This window comes from Tasmannia lanceolata, unplaced genomic scaffold (genome assembly GCF_043159265.1).
Source record: "Tasmannia lanceolata isolate RefF3 unplaced genomic scaffold, GAP_Taslan_0.1 ptg000443l, whole genome shotgun sequence".
Taxonomy (NCBI): domain Eukaryota; kingdom Viridiplantae; phylum Streptophyta; class Magnoliopsida; order Canellales; family Winteraceae; genus Tasmannia; species Tasmannia lanceolata.
In genome coordinates, this window is record NW_027519116.1 from 80,001 (window position 1) to 85,000 (window position 5,000).

Below are 5,000 nucleotides of genomic sequence, written 5' to 3' on the forward strand. Positions count from 1 at the left end.
CCATGGGGAAGGTCATGGAGGACCTTGGAAGCAAGCGCAAGACGAGAGCGAATCGAACAAGGGGCCAGGACGGGGCCTTGTGCCCATGGTCTTCGCAAGACTGCGTCCAAGGCGCCCGAAAGCCCAAGGGAACCCAAACCCGGCCGACACTTGCAATCGCACATGCTCTCTGCAACACACCATCAATGCCGCCCAACGGGGCCAGCACGAGCAGTCATCCGCGGTCCCCTGGCCCTGCGCACGTTTGTCTTTGAAACCGAGCATCAATGCCACAGAAAGTGCCGGGGCGCCAGCTGGAGCCATCATCCGCGTTGCCATGGCTCGCTTGGCCTTGGCTTGCCAGGCCCCGACAGGAGCAATCGCGCATTTTCTTTGCAACCGACCATCAATGCCGCCCAACGGGGCCAGCACGAGCAGTCATCCGCGGTCCCCTGGCCCTGCGCACGTTTGTCTTTGAAACCGAGCATCAATGCCACAGAAAGTGCCGGGGCGCCAGCTGGAGCCATCATCCGCGTTGCCATGGCTCGCTTGGCCTTGGCTTGCCAGTCCCCGACACGAGCAATCGCGCATTTTCTTTGCAACCGACCATCAATGCCGCCCAACGAGGCCAGCACGAGCAGTCATCCGCGGTCCCCTGGCCCTGCGCACGTTTGTCTTTGAAACCGAGCATCAATGCCACAGAAAGTGCCCGGGCTCCAGCTGGAGCCATCATCCGACGTGCCATGGCTTTGGTCCCATGGTCTTCGCAACCGAGCATTCGTGACACCCGACGGGGCCAGGACACCAACCCTTCCGACAGGAGCATTCGCGCATGTTCTTTGGCCACACAACGGCGCCAGCACGAGCAAAATCATCAGCGGTGCGGTGGCCTTGCACGGCCTTTTGTCTTTGGAACCAACCATCAGTGCCACGGGAAGTGCCGGAGTCCCGGCATCCGCGGTGCCAAGTCATTGCGCCCTTGGTCTCTGCAGCGGGGCATGCCGGGCACTCCCAACCATTGCAAGCAAGCAAGAAAGAAAGTAAGTAAGTAAGTAAGTATTACATATAGGGGCGGGACATGCGGGGAGTTCTGCGAAACGTGCACTACGGGGCACACGCGTACCTACCGGGGCATACCGACCCCTATTGGGGCACACGTGTGCATATCGGGGCATACCGGGCCTATCAGGGCACACGCGTACATACCGGGGCATACCGAGCCCTACTGGGGCACACGTGCGCATATCGGGGCGTACCAAGCCTATCGGGGCATTCGCATGTATCCCAAGGCATACCGAGTCTATCCGGGCATACGCGTTCATACCGGGGCGTAACGGGCCTATCGGGGCATACTTGGGCATATCCGGGCAAAAAATGCCCAAAACTTGCGCAACCTTGGCAACCGTGGTCCATTCCTCACTATATGCCATGGCCTTGTGCCCATGGTCTTCACAAGACAGCATCCAAGGCGCCTGAAAGGCCAAGGGAGCCCAACCCAGCAATGCCCAGCCAAGGCCAGGCATTCCAGTGCCTGCCCGGGCAAAAACGCCCAAAGCATGCCCCATTCCTTAGCCTATCCAGGCAAAAACGCCCAAAACCAGCCCATTCCAGTGCCTATCCGGGCAAAAACGCCGAAAGCATGCCCATTCCTTAGCCTGTCCAGGCAAAAACGCCCAAAACCAGCACATTCCAGTGCCTATCCGGGCAAAAACGCCCTAAACCTGCGCATTCCAGCGCCCCGCAGCATGCCACCCTCCTATAGGGTTTGCGCAACCAACCCGCCTAACCACCAGTGGCAACCAAAGGTGCTGTTAGCGACGACTTCTGAAGACGCAACGAGACGCGACGGGTTTGCGCCCAGACGCGACGAGACGATGCGGGATCTGCGCCCAACCATGCCTACACCCGCCGACTTGTTGCGGGAGCTGCTTGCCCAAGCATGCCTAGCGTGCAAGGCCTGCGTGCCCAAGGTCTGTGTGCAAGGCTAGTGCCCAAGGCTAGTGCGCAAGGCTAGTGCCCAAGGCTAGTGAGCAAGGCCTGGGTGCAAGGCTAGTGTGCAAGGCTTGTATGCAAGGCTAGTGTGCAAGGCTGCTGTGCAAGGCTTGTGGGCAAGGCTGGTGCGCAAGGCTAGTGCCCAAGGGTTGTGTGCAAGGCTAGTGCCCAAGGCTAGTGCGCAAGGCTCGTGCCCAAGGCTAGTTCGCAAGGCTTGTGTGCAAGGCTAGTGCGATGGGCCAGTGCCCAAGGCTTGTGAGCAAGGCTTGTATGCATGGCTTGTGCGCAAGGCTTGTGTCCAAGGCTTTTGTGCAAGGCTCGTGCGCAAGGCTAGTGTGCAAGGCTTGTGCGCATTGGCAGGTAGCCCACCACCATGCACGATCCAAATGCCACTCACGCGACAACACGGTGCCAAGCCGGGCATGGTGTGCACTCAAAACCAATCAACGGACAGAGGTCATGCGTCATGGGGGGGATCTAGCAAGGCCATGGGGAAGGTCATGGAGGACCTTGGAAGCAAGCGCAAGACGAGAGCGAATCGAACAAGGGGCCAGGACGGGGCCTTGTGCCCATGGTCTTCGCAAGACTGCGTCCAAGGCGCCCGAAAGCCCAAGGGAACCCAAACCCGGCCGACACTTGCAATCGCACATGCTCTCTGCAACACACCATCAATGCCGCCCAACGGGGCCAGCACGAGCAGTCATCCGCGGTCCCCTGGCCCTGCGCACGTTTGTCTTTGAAACCGAGCATCAATGCCACAGAAAGTGCCGGGGCGCCAGCTGGAGCCATCATCCGCGTTGCCATGGCTCGCTTGGCCTTGGCTTGCCAGGCCCCGACAGGAGCAATCGCGCATTTTCTTTGCAACCGACCATCAATGCCGCCCAACGGGGCCAGCACGAGCAGTCATCCGCGGTCCCCTGGCCCTGCGCACGTTTGTCTTTGAAACCGAGCATCAATGCCACAGAAAGTGCCGGGGCGCCAGCTGGAGCCATCATCCGCGTTGCCATGGCTCGCTTGGCCTTGGCTTGCCAGTCCCCGACACGAGCAATCGCGCATTTTCTTTGCAACCGACCATCAATGCCGCCCAACGAGGCCAGCACGAGCAGTCATCCGCGGTCCCCTGGCCCTGCGCACGTTTGTCTTTGAAACCGAGCATCAATGCCACAGAAAGTGCCGGGGCGCCAGCTGGAGCCATCATCCGACGTGCCATGGCTTTGGTCCCATGGTCTTCGCAACCGAGCATTCGTGACACCCGACGGGGCCAGGACACCAACCCTTCCGACAGGAGCATTCGCGCATGTTCTTTGGCCACACAAAGGCGCCAGCACGAGCAAAATCATCCGCGGTGCGGTGGCCTTGCACGGCCTTTTGTCTTTGGAACCAACCATCAGTGCCACGGGAAGTGCCGGAGTCCCGGCATCCGCGGTGCCAAGTCATTGCGCCCTTGGTCTCTGCAGCGGGGCATGCCGGGCACTCCCAACCATTGCAAGCAAGCAAGAAAGAAAGTAAGTAAGTAAGTAAGTATTACATATAGGGGCGGGACATGCGGGGAGATCAGCGAAACGTGCATTACGGGGCACACGCGTACCTACCGGGGCATACCGACCCCTATTGGGGCACACGTGTGCATATCGGGGCATACCGGGCCTATCGGGGCACACGCGTACATACCGGGGCATACCGAGCCCTACTGGGGCACACGTGCGCATATCGGGGCGTACCAAGCCTATCGGGGCATACGCATGTATCCCAAGGCATACCGAGTCTATCCGGGCATACGCGTTCATACCGGGGCGTAACGGGCCTATCGGGGCATACTTGGGCATATCCGGGCAAAAAATGCCCAAAACTTGCGCAACCTTGGCAACCGTGGTCCATTCCTCTCTATATGCCTAGCCTTGGCAACCGTGGTCCATTCCTCACTATATGCCATGGCCTTGTGCCCATGGTCTTCCCAAGACAGCGTCCAAGGCGCCCGGAAGGCCAAGGGAGCCCAACCCAGCGATGCCCTGCTATGGCAAGCCAAGGCCAAGCATTCCGGTGCCTATCCGGGCAAAAATGCGATTCCTCTCTATATGCCTAGCCTTGGCAACCGTGGTCCATTCCTCACCATATGCCATGGCCTTGTGCCCATGGTCTTCCCAAGACAGCGTCCAAGGCGCCCGGAAGGCCAAGGGAGCCCAACCCAGCAATGCCCTGCTTTGGCAAGCCAAGGCCAAGCATTCCGGTGCCTAACCTTGGCAACCGTGGTCCTTTCCTCACCATATGCCATGGCCTTGTGCCCATGGTCTTCGCAAGACATCGTCAGAGGCGCCCGGAAGGCCAAGGGAGCCCAACCCAGCAATGCCCTGCTTTGGCAAGCCAAGGCCAAGCATTCCGGTGCCTAACCTTGGCAACCGTGGTCCTTTCCTCACCATATGCCATGGCCTTGTGCCCATGGTCTTCGCAAGACATCGTCCAAGGCGCCCAAAAGGCCAAGGGAGCCCAACCCAGCAATGCCCTGCTAGGGCAAGCCAAGGCCAAGCATTCCGGTGCCTAACCTTGGCAACCGTGGTCCTTTCCTCACCATATGCCATGGCCTTGTGCCCATGGTCTTCGCAAGACATCGTCCAAGGCGCCCAAAAGGCCAAGGGAGCCCAACCCAGCAATGCCCTGCTAGGACAAGCCAAGGCCAAGCATTCCGGTGCCTATCCGGGCAAAAACGCCCAAAGCATGCCCATTCCTTAGCCTATCCAGGCAAAAACGCCCAAAATCTGCACATTCTAGTGCCTATCCGGGCAAAAACGCCCACCAGCATGCCACCCTCCTATAGGGTTTGCGCAACCAACCAGCCTAACCACCAGTGGCAACCAAAGGTGCTGTTAGCGACGACTTCTGAAGACGCGACGAGACGATGCGGGATCTGCGCCCAGACGCGACGAGACGATGCGGGATCTGAGCCCAAGAATGCCTAGACCCGTCCACTTGATGCTGGATCTGCCCCCCAAGCATGCCTAGTGTGCAAGGACTGTGTGCAAGGCTAGTGTCCA